We start from the raw sequence: 17,556 nt of genomic DNA on the forward strand, positions 1-17,556 counted from the left end.
GTACCACATTGTGCCAAACCACTTGACATAGGGTTGCAAAGGCCATCATGTGTTTACAAAGACGGTCCTACGTGCATGCATGACCCAGCTTACAAAGCACAATTTCAGTCCTAAACAAGCATGCTTGGGGGCGTACAAACATTCCCATTAAGGCCAATAGAAAGGGGCAGGGAGATGCAAAATATGTCTTTTCTTGAGAAAAACAAAGATACTGTTTAACTGTCCTCTAATATCTATGACAAGATGTAAAATCTGCCATCTTGTGTTAACATTTGCGTACAAGCTTCTATGGAAAGATGACGATTTTCATTAGAAAATTTAGTTAACATTAAATATAGCCAGAGGGTAAAGCATCAATCAGTAACAGTTACTGTGTGTGTGCATAGAGACTTATAAATTCCTGTACAGATAAGCATCAATCACTAACAGTTAATGTATGTGGGCAAAGACTTTCTATAAATTCCTTTATAGATAAGCATACAGGCAAAAGTGGAAGGAAAATAAAATGATGAAATATGTTTGCACAGCTGGTATGACCCCATTTGAATATGTCACATGCAGAATAAATATTAAATACAGATTACACTCTTATTGTTTTTGTCATTATTCTACTTTTTTCTGATTTCTGCTGTTAACCAGTTTTGGACCGGAAGGATTTTCCCCCTTAATGACCAGGCCATTTTTTGCGATTCGCCTAGTGATCGACCGATATCGTTTTTCGTTGCCGATACCAATATTTTGCCGATCGCATATCGGTATCGGCCGATATTGGCCAATATTTTCACACATGTAAAAATTACCCAAAAAAACACATAATACGACAGAAATCTCTTAATAAAAATGTTAATCTTTATTTATTAACATTTTTAACATTAAGTGCTCGTTCTTCACACCTTAACTGCATAAAACCGATATGAAAACTTCAATTCCAGGGACATTTGCTTTGCATTTCATATCCTGATTGTGCATTAATGCATAAAACTGACTGCACTGCAGTAACATATTGCAGTGTGTGAGTCCACTACTGCAGCACTGTTATGATAAAAAGTGCTGCGGTAGTGGACTCACACACTGCAATATGTTACTGCAGTGCAGTCAGTGCAAAACAGCTACAAAAAAACCTAGGCAACAACAGCTACCCAAAATACACATACACAGTGGATTGGATGGACTGAGGTCAGTGGAAGAGGACTACCTCTGCAGTAAGACACTGACTGCAACTAATGCAGTGCAGTAAGTGCAAAACTGCTAGAAAAAAAAACAAGGCAACAGCTACACAATGTCACAGTGGATTGTACTGGACTGGAGTCAGTGGAGGACTTCTACCCTCTGCAGTAAGGCACTGACTGCCACTAATGCAGTGCAGTCAGTGCAAAACTGCTAGAAAAAAGTTAGGCAACAGCTAGACAGTGGATTGGATTGGAGTCAGTGGACTACCTCTGCAGTAGGGCACTCACTGCAACTAGAGCAGTCAGTGCAAAACTGCTAGAAAAAAAGCTAGGCAACAGCTAGACAGTGGATTGGAGTCACTCAGCGAACTACCTCTGCAGTAGGGCCCTCACTGCTCAGTCAATGCAAAACTGCTAGAAAAAAGCTAGGCAACAGCTAGACAGTGGATTGGATTGGAGTCAGAGGACTACCTCTGCAGTAGAACACTCACTGCAACTACAGCAGTCAGTGCAAAACTGCTAGAAAAAAAGGTAGGCAACAGCTAGACAGTGAATTGGATTGGAGTCAGTGGACTACCTCTGCAGTAGGGTACTACACTGCAACTAGAGCAGTCAGTGCAAAACTGCTAGAAAAAAATCAAGGCAACAGCTAGACAGTGGATTGAAGTCACTCAGCGAACTACCTCTGCAGTAGGGCACTCACTGCAACTACAGCAGTCAGTGCAAAACTGCTAGAAAAAAGCTAGGCAACAGCTAGACAGTGGATTCGAGTCAGTGGACTACCTCTTCAGTAGAGCACTACACTGCAACTAGAGCAGTCAGTGCAAAACTGCTAGAAAAAAAGCTAGGCAACAGCTAGACAGTGGATTGGAGTCACTCAGCGAACTACCTCTGCAGTAGGGCCCTCACTGCAACTACAGCAGTCAGTGCAAAACTGCTAGAAAAAAGCTAGGCAACAGCTAGACAGTGGATTGGATTGGAGTCAGAGGACTACCTCTGCAGTAGGACACTCACTGCAACTACATCAGTCAGTGCAAAACTGCTAGAAAAAAAGGTAGGCAACAGCTAGACAGTGGATTGGATTGGAGTCAGAGGACTACCTCTGCAGTAGGGCACTACATTGCAACTAGAGCAGTCAGTGCAAAACTGCTAGAAAAAAAGCTAGGCAACAGCTAGACAGTGGATTGGAGTCACTCAGCGAACTACCTCTGCAGTAGGGCCCTCACTGCTCAGTCAATGCAAAACTGCTAGAAAAAAGCTAGGCAACAGCTAGACAGTGGATTGGATTGGAGTCAGTGGACTACCTCTGCAGTAGGGTACTACACTGCAACTAGAGCAGTCAGTGCAAAACTGCTAGAAAAAAATCAAGGCAACAGCTAGACAGTGGATTGAAGTCACTCAGCGAACTACCTCTGCAGTAGGGCACTCACTGCAACTACAGCAGTCAGTGCAAAACTGCTAGAAAAAAGCTAGGCAACAGCTAGACAGTGGATTCGAGTCAGTGGACTACCTCTTCAGTAGAGCACTACACTGCAACTAGAGCAGTCAGTGCAAAACTGCTAGAAAAAAAGCTAGGCAACAGCTAGACAGTGGATTGGAGTCACTCAGCGAACTACCTCTGCAGTAGGGCCCTCACTGCAACTACAGCAGTAAGTGCAAAACTGCTAGAAAAAAGCTAGGCAACAGCTAGACAGTGGATTGGATTGGAGTCAGAGGACTACCTCTGCAGTAGGACACTCACTGCAACTACATCAGTCAGTGCAAAACTGCTAGAAAAAAAGGTAGGCAACAGCTAGACAGTGGATTGGATTGGAGTCAGAGGACTACCTCTGCAGTAGGGCACTACATTGCAACTAGAGCAGTCAGTGCAAAACTGCTAGAATAAAATCTAGGCAACAGCTAGACAGTGGATTGGAGTCACTCAGCGGACTACCTCTGCAGTAGGGCATTTACTGCACATACAGCAGTAAGTGCAAAACTGATAGAAAAAAGCTAGGCAACAGCTAGACAGTGGATTGGATTGGAGTCAGTGGACTACCTCTTCAGTAGGGCACTACACTGCAATTAGAGCAGTCAGTGCAAAACTGCTAGAAAAAAAGCTAGGCAACAGCTAGACAGTGGATTGGAGTCACTCAGCGAACTACCTCTGCAGTAGGGCCCTCACTGCTCAGTCAATGCAAAACTGCTAGAAAAAAGCTAGGCAACAGCTAGACAGTGAATTGGATTGGAGTCAGTGGACTACCTCTGCAATATGGCACTACACTGCAACTAGAGCAGTCAGTGCAAAACTGCTAGAAAAAAACCAAGGCAACAGCTAGACAGTGGATTGGAGTCACTCAGCGAACTACCTCTGCAGTAGGGCACTCACTACAACTACAACAGTCAGTGCAAAACTGCTAGAAAAAAGCTAGGCAACAGCTAGACAGTGGATTGGAGTCACTCAGCGGACTATCTCTGCAGTAGGGCATTTACTGCAACTACAGCAGTAAGTGCAAAACTGCTAGAAAAAAGCTAGGCAACAGCTAGACAGTGGATTGGATTGGAGTCAGAGGACTACCTCTGCAGTAGGACACTCACTGCAACTACATCAGTCAGTGCAAAACTGCTAGAAAAAAGCTAGGCAACAGCTAGACAGTGGATTGGATTGGAGTCAGAGGACTACCTCTGCAGTAGGACACTCACGGCAACTACATCAGTCAGTGCAAAACTGCTAGAAAAAAATCTAGGCAACAGCTTGACAGTGGATTGGAGTAACTCAGTGAACTACCTCTGCAGTAGGGCACTCACTACAACTACAGCAGTCAGTGCAAAACTGCTAGAAAAAAAGGTAGGCAACAGCTAGACAGTGAATTGGATTGGAGTCAGTGGACTACCTCTGCAGTAGGGCACTACACTGCAACTATAGCAGTCAGTGCAAAACTGCTAGAAAAAAATCTAGGCAACAGCTAGACAGTGGATTGGAGTTACTCAGTGAACTACCGCTGCAGTAGGGCACTCACCACAACTACAACAGTCAGTGCAAAACTGCTAGAAAAAAGCTAGGCAACAGCTAGACAGTGGATTGGATTGGAGTCAGTGGACTACCTCTTCAGTAGGGCACTACACTGCAACTAGAGAAGTCAGTGCAAAACTGCTAGAAAAAAAGCTAGGCAACAGCTAGACAGTGGATTGGAGTCACTCAGCGAACTACCTCTGCAGTAGGGCACTCACTACAACTACAGCAGTCAGTGCAAAACTGCTAGAAAAAAGCTAGGCAACAGCTAGACAGTGGATTGGATTGGAGTCAGAGGACTACCTCTGCAGTAGGACACTCACTGCAACTACATCAGTCAGTGCAAAACTGCTAGAAAAAAAGGTAGGCAACAGCTAGACAGTGGATTGGATTGGAGTCAGTGGACTACCTCTGCAGTAGGGCACTACATTGCAACTAGAGCAGTCAGTGCAAAACTGCTAGAAAAAAAGCTAGGCAACAGCTTGACAGTGGATTGGAGTAACTCAGTGAACTACCTCTGCAGTAGGGCACTCACTACAACTACAGCAGTCAGTGCAAAACTGCTAGAAAAAAGCTAGGCAACAGCTAGACAGTGGATTGGAGTCACTCAGCGGACTACCTCTGCAATAGGGCATTTACTGCAACTACAGCAGTAAGTGCAAAACTGCTAGAAAAAAGCTAGGCAACAGCTAGACAGTGGATTGGATTGGAGTCAGAGGACTACCTCTACAGTAGGGCACTCACTGCAACTACAGCAGTCAGTGCAAAACTGCTAGAAAAAAAGGTAGGCAACAGCTAGACAGTAGATTGGAGTGGAGTGGACACTACTCTTTTTAATACTCCCAGTTAAGTAGTATAATGCAGAAAGCGGAACATTTCAGCATGTCCATGGTCACCTGTTAAAGGTTTTGTTCAAACAATGCTGCAACTTCGTAAACATGCTCAGGAGTGGAGGACAGAGGAGCAGAGAGAGAGAGGTATCTTCTAGCATGGGAAGCAAGTCTTTTGTAGTGTGCCTCATTTTCTCTCCACCACTGAAGAGGATGACTTCTTCTGTCAATTACGGCTTCTTTCAAATAGAGATGAAGTTCATCATCCAGGCTCATCATTGCAGATTCAGAAGAAATTGAATTCTCCGCATGAGGCCCCAATAAAACACAGAAAATGTCCTGATCAATTCGATGACGATGGTGCAGATTCTCTTCTGTTTGTTGACGCATTTTTGGACATTTGCCTGTTTTTTCAGCATGCTGCTCTTCATAAAAGTAGCGTTAGTGTTCTGGACTTTTCTTTTGGGCAGGAACCTCCTGCACCTCCATGTCTTCTGGCAGCCATTGTTTCGTCTTAGCCAATACATCATCAGAAGAGAAAGCATGGTTCTTGTATCGAGGATTCAAACGACTTGCAAGCACAACATGTTTAATCTCTTCATGCTTCTCAAAACATATATCATGCAAAGCTCTTTGGCTTGACAGACCATCATTTGAAAGTTGGAGGCTGTTGTGTGCCATGATGACACAGAGGTCTGACGCATCAGCAAGCCTCACTCCTTTAGGCATGTTTGCTCCACTGTCTCTAAGTTGCGCAAGCATCACTTGGTCTTTGTTGATTCCCCATTCTTCAAGCATGCATAGAAACATTTTTCTACTGTACTCAGCTGTGTGGGATCCTTGCATCACTTTTGTATTCAACACCAATTGCCTTCTTGTCCATCCGCTGTCAATGAAGTAGCATGTAAGAATGAGTAGTGACTCGGACTCTGTTTGTTACCAGCAGTCCGTCGTGAATGAGAGCCAGTTGCCAGCATTCTCTGGTTGCAGCGTAGCCTTTACTTTGTCAACTACCTTTTGGTGTAGCTTTGCCAGCATTTTGGTTTGAAAATACTTCTCACTCTTCAGTGTGTAGCTTGGCTCAAGCATGGACATCAACCGCTTAAATCCTTAGTCAGACACCATTGTAAATGGCTCGTTATCAGTGACAATCATCTCTGTGATTACTCTGCCCAGCAGTTGGGATCTTCCATCTGAATCTAGACAGTGACATCTGTTTTTTTTCACAAACATATCTCTTATTGTTGCATGGGATAGTGGAGGAGGTATTTCAAAATCACATTGATATTAATTTTGTTTTTTTCTGTGCTGCATGATACAATTCAATTTGATGAACTCTTAGATGGGCCCAAAGATTGGAGGTATTTTTGCTTTTTGCAGTTACCGATCCCATGCTTATGTTGCTTGTACATGTGTTGCATACTGCTGCTTTTCCTGGAGATGGTTGAGACCAGAAATAGTCCCAGACCACACTTTTACTCTTTCTCTCCTCATCCATCTCCATTTAAACTTAAAGACACAAAATAGATTAAGGAAATAGCTGCTGATGCTGGCACTGGCACCCTGTTGTGGGTTGGTGGTGGCTGACGCCTGGCAGTGTGGCTGGCTTGGTGTCACCCTTTTCTGGGTGGCTGGATTGCAGGAACACTGTGGTGGCACTGGCTGGATGGCTGGCTTGGTGTCACCCTGTTATGGGTAGCTGGCTGGCTTGAAGGAACACTGTGGTGGCTGACTGGATTGGTGTCACCCTCTTATGGGTAGCTGGCTAGCTTGGTAACTGGTGTCACCTTGTTATTGGTGGCTGGCTTTCAAGAACAGTCTATGGTGTGGTGGCTGTTTGGCTGGCTTGGTGGTGTCACCCTGTTATGGATGGGTGGCTGGCTGGCTTGGTGACTGGTGTCACCTTGTTATGGGTGGCTGGCTTGCTGGAACACTGTGGTGGCCGGCTGGATTGGTGTCAGCCTGTTATGGGTGGCTGGCTTGCAGGAACACTGTGGTGGCTGGCTGGATTGGTGTCAGCCTGTTATGGGTGGCTGGCTTGCAGGAACACTGTTGTGGCTGGCTGGATTGGTGTCACCCTCTTATGTAGGTGGCTGGCTTGCAGGAACACTGTGGTGGCTGGCTTGCAGGAACAGTCTCTGTGGTGCCTGGTTGGCTTGCTTGGTGTCAGCCTGTTATGGGTGGATGGCTTGCAGGAACACTGTGGTGGCTGGCTGGCTTGCAGGAACACTGTGGTGGGTGGCTGGCTTCCAGGAACAGTCTCTGTGGTGCTTGGTTGGCTTGCTTGGTGTCAGCCTGTTATGGGTGGCTGGCTTGCAGGAACACTGTGGTGGCTGGCTGGTATGGTGTCACCCTCTTATGGGTGGCTGGCTTGCAGGAATACTGTGGTGGGTGGCTGGCTTGCAGCCAGGAACAGTCTCTGCAGTGCTTGGTTGGCTTGCTTGGTGTCAGCCTGTTATGGGTGGCTGGCTTGCAGGAACTCTGTGGTGGCTCGCTGGATTGGTGTCAGCCTGTTATGGGTGGCTGGCTTGCTGGAACACTGTGGTGGCTGGCTGGCTTGCAGGGACACTGTGGTGGGTGGCTGGCTTGCACGAACAGTCTCTGTGGTGCCTGGTTGGCTTGCTTGGTGTCAGCCTGTTATGGGTGGCTGGCTTGCAGGAACACTGTGGTGGCTGGCTGCCCTAGATTCAGTACTGCGTTACTTTAACGGGCAATTGTGCGGTTGCGCCTTTAAAAAAAATTGTAAAAATCAAAAATTTTCATCCTTTTAGGCCAGGTGTGGGGAACCTTTTTTCTGCCAAGGACCATTTGGGTATTTATAAAATCATTCAGGGGCCGTACAAAACTATCAACTTAAAAATGTGCCTATTATATTTGGTCAAACATTTAATTAACTCACCCCTAATGTGATGGCTGCAACTGCTTCTCTTTGGTGAGGTGTGTAATATTAGCTGGTAATGATGATGTTGCTACTGGCAACTGGTTTTCCAGGCTTGCGTCGGTCAGTCTGGAGTGCAGTCGACTCTTTGTGGTGGTAAGTTTTGAAAAGAACTGCTGGCGGGTACAGCTGGCTGGTAGTGCTGGCTGGTAATGCTGTGGGTACTGCTGGCTCAGGCTGCTACTGTGCTGTGGGTACTGCTGGCTGGTACTGCTGGCTCAGGCTGGTACTTCTGTGGGTAATGCAGAGTGATTAGTGCCCCCCGTAATGCAGTGATTAGTGCCCCCTTAATGCAGAGTGATTCGTGCCTGGGAATTAGAGCGCCTCCTGATTACAAAGAGCAGGGTTCTTCTCCTTATCCAGCGCGGGCGCTCTCATACGAAGTCACACCTCCTGGACCGATTCCTATAATAGACGTCACCACTGTGCTGTCTATTATAGGTAGGAGGCGTGACTTCGTATGACAGCGGCCGGGCCGGGTAAGGAGAAGAACCCTGCTCTTTGTAATCAGGAGGCGCTCGCCCTCCCCCTCCCCTTCCCCTCCGGAGGCAGGCCAATGGTATGGTCGGCCCTGGGCGCCCCTGCCCAGGATTGGCCATGCAAAGCGGAGACAATGTCCTCAGTCCGGGGACGTCTGGTCACCCTAGCACAGGAGGCCGGATCAGAAGACTTATGTGACGTAGGTTCCCCACACCTGTTTTAGGCAAATGCGTATTCTGCTACATATTTTTGGTAAAAAGAATTGCAATAAACATATTTTAAATGGTTTGCGCAAAAGTTATTGCGTCTACAAACTAGGGGAAAGATTTATGTAATTTTTATTTATTTATTTATTTATTTATTACTAGTAATGGCGGCGATCTGCGATTTTTAGCGGGACTGCGACATTGCGGCGGACAGATCGGACCCCCTAACTGACATTTTTGATTCTTTTGGGGGGACCAGTGACATATGAGGGGACCAGTGCTAAAAATATGCACAGTTACTGTAATAATGACACTGGCAGGGAAGGGGTTAACCCAGGGGTGATCAAAGGGTTAATTGTGAGCCTAGGGGAGTGTTTTCTAACTGTGTGGGGGGACTTGTGAAATGATCATAGAGACCTGTGATCCTATATATAGAAGGATCACAGGCGCTCTGTAATCATTTTAGAGGGAACGATGGTCAGCTGTGTTTAGAACAGCTGACTATCCTTCTCTCTCAGCGGGTGGCCGGTGGCAATCGCAGCCGCCGATCCCGTGGATCGGCATCCCCGCTGCCTAGTGGGGGTGGGAGCGTGCGCTCGCCCCGCAGCACCACTCCCGTGAACAAACGTACCCATACGTCGATTTGGGCAGCCGAGCCAGCCTGCCGCAGTATATATGCGGTGGGCAGTCGGCAAGTGGTTAAAGAGGGTGTATAGAGTTTTATACCATTTACAATGTATATAATATAATCAATATATTGATGTATATAATTTTGTCTTATTTTAAAATGCATTAAGTATGTACGTGAGGGAAGCTACAGTATACAGTATATGTTGGTGAATTTATTTTTTTCTTAATTTTTTTTTTTTTTTACATTACCTTTTTATTGGAAATCTTTCAAATATCAACAGTACAAAGTAGTCACATAGCAAAGAGTGACTTCAAGAAAATTGGATATGAACAATAAAAAAGTTTCAGTATACATCTGGTACATATATATTCCATAATAACAAACATCAAGAATGAAAGGTTTGTCAAGTGCGATGCGCGGCGCGGGACGGATGGCTGCTTGAATTTACAGCTCTGCTCACCTCGGCCGTGATTACAGCTTCAGGGGCCATTAATCACCTTAAAACCCACTCTAAAGATCACCCCCTGCAAGCGGCAACAGCTGTGCATGTCGTCCAGTAAGAAAAAGCACCGAAAGACTCCACAGAAGTCCCTCACTCATTATCTTCTGAGAGCCCGGGAGAAGTTCAGCATGGAGCAAGATGGCACCCCCCCTCCCCCTACACAAACAGGCAGCAAGCTACAGGCATCTGGCTCTAAATCACCCTCTGCTTCATCAAACAGTGAGTACCCTGCTCCTCTCACTAAACAAGATCTAGACAACAGCCTTGAGGTTATGTGCTCTAAACTAGTGGCTAAATTCCAGTCTGAACTCCACAAAACAGAAAGCACCCTTACACAGGAAATCTCTGCTCTTGGAGGCAGAACTGACAGACTTGAGACGAAGCATGATGAGCTGTGCCTGGCTTATAAGGAGTTGAGTAGAGATCATGAAGTGTTGAGCTCAGAGTTTAGTCAGCTACAAGCACATGTGGAAGACTTAGACAACCGAAATAGGCGTAATAACTTGAGGCTGAGGGGGATCCCAGAAACATATACGGATCTTATTCCCACAGTAAACCGTTTATTCAAATCTCTATTGCCTGAAATAAATGAATCCCAGTTTGCATGTGATCGGATCCACAGAGCCCTTCGTCCAAAACCCCCTGCTGATAAACCCCCGAGAGATGTAATCCTATGTATGAAGGATTTCCTAACCAAGGAGGAAATTCTCAGAGCCGCGAGAAACACCCCAAATATTCTCTTAGACGGCTATAAGTTACAGATATACCCAGATATCTCACAGGCTACGCTTGAGAGAAGGCGCAATTTGAAAGAAATCACTACTTCACTACAAACAGCACGGATACGCTATAAATGGGGTTTCCCCTTCAAACTAGTTATCCCCCACAATGGGTCCACATACGTTGCCACGAACATCACGGAAGGTCGTGAAATCCTGATCAAACTGGGTTTGATGGATCCCTCCGTCAACCCCTCACCCCCCCCGGCCCCTAGACCCTCTCCATTATGGCAGACCCCGGCTTCAAGAAGAGGTAACAGGAGAACACGCAACGACAAGATCTAAAACCATCCTGATATGACCGACACTTTCTGCTTCTTATGAGTCTGGAACTATGTTATGCTCTTCCTGGAAATTTTTCTATATACCCTTAAAATGCAAATCTACCTGACATATTTATGCATTTTTCATTCATCCACATTTTTCTTTTCTACCCCGGCCTTTTTTCTCTTTTTCTTTTTATACTCTTCCCTTGCAAAACAGGTGAACTGTGCAGCATTGCATTCTATCTCATGGACAACCGGTGACACCTACTGGTCAAACTCCTCTCTACAAGATGCTCACATTCAAGCAACCTCATCATTTGCGAACTCTTCCTCACCATCGTGACTCAAAGATATTGAATGACCTCCTTCTACCTTGCAAGTTTAATTTTTTTTTTTTTTTTTTTTTTTTTCGCAAGAATATATTTGAAATGAGCCATTTGCAACTGCAATTTCCTGCTATATAGGAATGCGAACTATCTACCTATTATTATGTAGTACAGGATAGTTTACCCCTTATCTTATCAGTCATGATATTTAGACATCTTCCCCTCCCCTTCTCTCCCTTTTTTTTTTTTTTTTTTTTTTTTTTTTTTTTTTATTTATTTTTTTTTTTTATTTGATTCTTTCCAGGAATATATCATAACCAGACGATGCACCAAATCAGATTCCCTTTAAATTATATTGGAATCTACAAAAGGCCTAAAAGAGGCCCTGCGCTTGTACATGTTGTACCCACTCAGGCGTTCGACGGCCATTGGCGGCAGTGGGAGGGTCTCCCCTTTCTTGGCACTCCAGTTGGGATCCCCTCTCACTCTGTTTTGTTGTTGGCTCTCGTTCGCCTGTTTAGAAGGAGTTTATCCTTCATTAAGGTTTTTTTATCGGTACCTTAACGGTCTACTGATCCATGTTCTACTTTTTTTTTTGTTAAACTTTATTCTGCATAGTTTTATTTTTTTTTCTACACCATTATCAACAACTGTCTGTGAATATCTCAAATTTTGTACTTATTCAGAAAGTTTTTTTATATCCTATGCCTGGGAAAACCTCATCCGGACACTGGTGCTTTATGAATTATACAACCAAAACCTCTACTCTCATGATGCGCCCCTACTCTCTCTACAACTCCTCCATACTCTAACCCTCAAAGACGTTGTCCTAGACACCTATGTTGCCCGGAAGATAAATCTCATTAGCTCTCAAATCCCCACCTTAAAATGACTATCAGGGTAATTTCACATAATGTACAGGGGTTTAATTCCCCCAATAAACGCAGAAAAGCATTCCACCAGTTTAAACGTTTGAATGCTAAAATTCTACTACTCCAAGAAACACACTTCTCTGAAAATAATCACCCAAAATTTTTCCATAAAGCTTATAGTCAGGTATTTTATACTACACACTCATCCAAAAGTAGAGGAGTGGCAATATTTATCCACAACTCATTCCCAATGGAAGTCCAGGAGATCTGTAGAGACACGGAGAGTCGGTTTATAATAATCAAAGGGCGCATCATGGGAAAGGAATTAACGATAGCCAATATATATGCACCTAACGGTGCTTCAGTTCAATTCTTCACGGAATTCTTTAATGAACTTGAAAAACACCACTCCTCACACACTATCTTAGGCGGAGACTTTAATGTGGTCTCCCATCCCACTATGGACAGGAGCAACCCAAATGCAACCTCCAAGACCTTCCCTAAATCCCTAGACCATAGACTTAATAGCTTACAACTGGTCGACACTTGGAGATGTCTAAACATGGGCTCCAGAGAGTTCACGTTTTACTCGAACCCACACAACTCATCTGCTAGAATCGATTACATCTATTGCTCTCAGGTGATCCTAGCTAACTCGATTTCTGCAGATATAGTTCCATGTGTGTGGTCTGATCACCATATGGTACTTTACGACACATCAGGGATAGGTCTTGCTCCTACTCCATTCTCATGGAGACTTAATGACTCCCTGTTAACGTGCCCGATAGATTCACAAGAAATGTCAGACTCCATTACGGAGTTTTTCAGGCTGAACCCCACTGAAGATACATCAGTACCGAACACCTGGGTCACTCACAAGGCCTTTATGAGGGGCAAATTAATTTCATTGGCAGTTAAAAAAAACCGCACACGTACCAGTAGAATTCAAGAGCTCACCAAGGAGTTGCAAACATTATATAAAAATTATAGTACACTACATACTCAATCCACTAGGCTTCTGATTGATCAAAAGAGAACAGAGTTGAATAGCATTCTTTCAGAGAATGCAGAGAAATCCCTCAGACACTCACGGTCAAAATTTCTACTGTACGGTAACTCTGCGTCCACAATGCTAGCTAGAAAATTAAACCAAAATATCAAACCCCCACATGTATACAAATTAAATACATCTTCTGGGATGACCACTTCTCACCCTAAAGAAGTTTTGAATATATTTGAAAAATTCTACTCCACCTTACTCTCCCCCCCCTCAGACATTACACCCACCCATTCTCAAACATGGTTTGAAGAAATCCCGTTACCATCTCTTTCTCCTCTAGATACGGAGCAATTGAATGCTCCCATCACCGAAGCTGAAGTAACCCTTATGATTAAATCCCTACGTAACTCGTCTGCGCCAGGCCCGGACGGTTTCACGGCATCATATTATAAAAAGTTTTCCCCTATTTTATCCTCTAAACTCACACAGCTCTTTAATTATATACTTAAAGGCAATACCTTCCCAGAAGAAATGTCTCTAGCGAACATGACTCTTCTCCCTAAACCGAACAAGGATCTATCAAACCCTCAAAACTTTAGACCTATATCAATTATTAATAATGACCTGAAATTGTTCAGTAAAATACTAGCATCTAGACTTTCCCATATTATTCCAAAACTTGTATCCACGTCACAATCAGGCTTTATCCCCAATCGCCAGATCACAGACAACATCCGGCTGGCGTGCAATATTATACAAGACGCAAATTTATTTAGAAAACAGTTATTAATATTAGGCCTTGACATACATAAAGCATTTGATAGTGTCACCTGGGACTATCTTAGAAAGTTATTACCCAGATTTGGCTTCTCAAACGAGTTCCTAAACGGCTTTACGGCCCTATATAAAAATCCCATGACAAGAATTAAGATCCCGGGCTGTAACTCCTCTTTCTTCCCTCTAGGTAGAGGCACTCGACAGGGCTGCCCCTTATCACCACTGCTATTTGCCCTAGCCATAGAGCCCCTATCTGTGGCTATTAAAAGACACTCGGGAATATCAGGTTACGAAAAGGACGTAGAAACATTCAAATTAAGCCTGTATGCTGATGACGCTCTCTTGTATATACCAGACCCTCTCATTTCAATACCCAATCTATTAGACGTTTTGGAAAATTTTGCGGCTGTTTCGGGTCTCAGCATAAATTTATCTAAATCGGTAGCCCTACCAATAAACTTCTCTGAATCAGACATTATTAATTTGAAGTCACTCTTCCCATTTGTCTGGGCCTCGGATAAAATCTCCTATCTAGGAATCCAATTGAATAAAAACTACAACTCCATTTTCCAGTCTAACTATCCCCCGTTATTTACCAAGATACGGAATATGCTCCAAATTTGGTCTTCTTATCAATTATCCTTCTTAGGCAAAATCACAGCGATCAAAATGACCATCCTCCCGAAATTCATATATCTCTTCCGTGCTCTCCCCATCTATCTCACAAAAGCCTATATCTCCAAGTTACAATCCACCATAAATAAATTCATCTGGGGTGGTAAAAGACCGAGATATGCAACCAACATTTTGTACCATCACCCACGTGCTGGTGGACTAGGCCTCCCCAATCTTTGGTCCTACTATATTAGTAGTAGACTCGCTCAGATGGCACAGTGGCATGATCGTACCTCTAGTCTGCCTTGGATCATCTTTGAGAGAAATGCGGCTACCCCCTATCATTTAGCTGGACTATTATGGGATCTTACAATCCCCATACGCAAAATTTCCTCCCGCAATTCAATCATTTCAGACACACTCAAAATTTGGAGATCTATCAACAAGAAATGGCCTCTCTCATCTAACCCACCTCTCGGCACCTCTTTTCTGGGCGACCCCAGATTCCAGGAAGCTTTTCACACTCCCGAAAGGTTTACTTGGTGGTCAGACAATGAATTGACCTCGCTATATGACCTCTATGATGGGGGGGTTTTCCATTCTTTTGACACATTGATACGCATTAAAAATATCCCTCAGTCTGAGAAACCCAATTATATTCTCATTAAAAACTTCCTTGAATCACACTGCCCTAAACCTTCAGGATCTTCACTTACTACATATGAGCATATATGCTTGAAGGACCTCACAGGCAAGAGGCATATTTCTATCATATATACCTCGCTCAACACTGATACCTCAGACACAAAATTGAGTTATATGGTTAAATGGGAGTTGGAACTACAAACTTCTCTATCATGGGGAGACTGGCTAGATATGTGGCTGAATATGCGAAAAGCCACCAAATCACTTGCCGTAAGGGAAACAGCCATTAAAATATTTACAAGATGGTATTATACCCCCCAAAAACTAAATAAATTCTATCCAGAGATCTCCCCTAATTGCTTTAGGGGCTGTGATACTGTAGGCTCTATGTTACACATTTTCTGGGAATGCCCCAAAGTTAAAGATATTTGGCTGGAAGTATTCAACCTGATAGAAAAGGTTACCGGAAAAAAATTCCCGCTCTCACACTTGCAATGCCTCCTATTCCAAAAAATTCCTGAAATCTCTACACACCTAACACGTCTAACACATACCATCAACATTGCGATGCTATGGGTCATTTCTAAACATTGGAAAGAAGCTTACATCCCTTTCAACCAAGTCTTAAATAGAATTGAGGATATCAGATTGATGGAACAATGTCATCATACCATTACAAATACAAAGCTAATCTTTGACCAGAAATGGACCCCTTGGTATCTATACAAATGTTCCTTGGTCACATGATTGAAATATCATTTGATAATAGATTAACTAAAATATTTAAAAGAAAATCTACACTATTATGCATTATTGGTAAAGTATCCAGAAACTAAGTTGGCACACTTCCTACTCTCGCTGGAGAGATGCCCGGATTATCATCTTTATGTTAAGGTTTCTATAATCTCTTTCACTCAACTCAATCATATCTGAATTATCTGGTAATGTTATGTCTCATACAAAGACAGATATTTAATGTTCACTAAATTTTATTCTCTGTCTTTTTATTTTTCATCTTTTTATTTTCTTTTCCACTTCTATGTTCTTTTTCATGTTCTACTACGTGAAAAATAGTTTTGAAAATGCACTTTTATGTTACTGTCATATATATTCATGATTTTGTAACTGAATATTTCTCTAATAAACGTTTATAATCAAAGAATGAAAGGTTTGTTGATAAGGGAATTACTATCAGGCGTGTAGTGATACATACTTAAAGAGTAAATCTACTTTCATTGGGGAAAAAAGCATTCCCCTCTGGGTGATCTCTGTACATTTCAATGATTTTAACAAACTTTGCTGCAGATTCCTACCTTATGTTATTCTGAAAAAAGCATCACTTGTCTGAGTCCATGTGCAAAGTGAATCTAATGGGAGTGATTTCATAATTATCAACCAGATACTGTACCTGCAGGGCTCTGAGGAACAGTGCAGGGTCTGCATCCCTTTAGACGTGATTTCCTATTGGGAGTATCTCACCAAAAATGCAATTTTTGTTGCAGGAGATGCCAGAAACCTAACTTGTATCTTAGTGCAGACTTCTGGGAAAATCAGTGAGCCAATCACACAAGCAGGAAATTATGTTTCTGGGGGGCGTTCTGTACATATTCTGTGTGCAGAATGCCTCCTGGTAGACATTTTGCATTGCATTTTACAGAAAAATACAGAGCTGCAGTTTGAAAAGGAAAGGTCATTTTTAATAACATTCAATTACAATAGGACTTGTGTTGCAATGGAATACGCTGTATTAGTATTTTTTTTTTTGCTATTTTTTTTCCTGCAAATGTGGAGTTAACAAACATATCTATAATAAGGATGTTCAAAATAATAAATGCAATGACTTATTGAGGATTGCAGAAAAATCACGACTGGATTCTAGGACTAGCGGGTCATGTATTTGCTTGTTTTTCTATCTGTATACTCATAGGGATGTGGATTTGATACTATGAGCAGAGTTGGTACTCCCCAAGTGTTTCAATGCAGAAAAACACATGTATAGAGAGGTGTGCTGTGACCAAGGCACATCGCCGAAACGCGTTGGCCACCTTGTCTATTTTACTCACTGAGGTGTGATAATAAAGAATTGGAAGATTTACAGAGTTGTCGGCTGTCCTTTTGCTTGATATAGAGAGGAAGAGCTTTACATAGTGTCACAAATGGACATATGAAGGCATGTTAATGTAACTTCCTATTCTTGTATACCAAGTGGTCCAGGTTTTCCAAATGTTATCAAACCAAAATTTTTATTGTTTTTTCAAAAGTCAGATGTGAATGAACTAAATTGATTACCTCTGATATACAGTATATGGGGTCATGCCCTGTTTCCAGTGCCTGGTAATTGTAACATTGTTGCTAATAACATATAATAATATAATGCCTGATACACACAATGAGATTATCGGACGAATTATTGGTTTTTTTTTGCATGCTCATCTCTTATCGAAACTGAAGAGGTTACTAAAGTTACGAAAATTCTCGTATGACAGAATAAAAATTCAGAAGTGATGTAATGTATTATATTGTATTTT

The sequence above is a fragment of the Pelophylax lessonae genome (assembly GCF_965119305.1).
Source record: "Pelophylax lessonae genome assembly, chromosome: 2".
Taxonomy (NCBI): domain Eukaryota; kingdom Metazoa; phylum Chordata; class Amphibia; order Anura; family Ranidae; genus Pelophylax; species Pelophylax lessonae.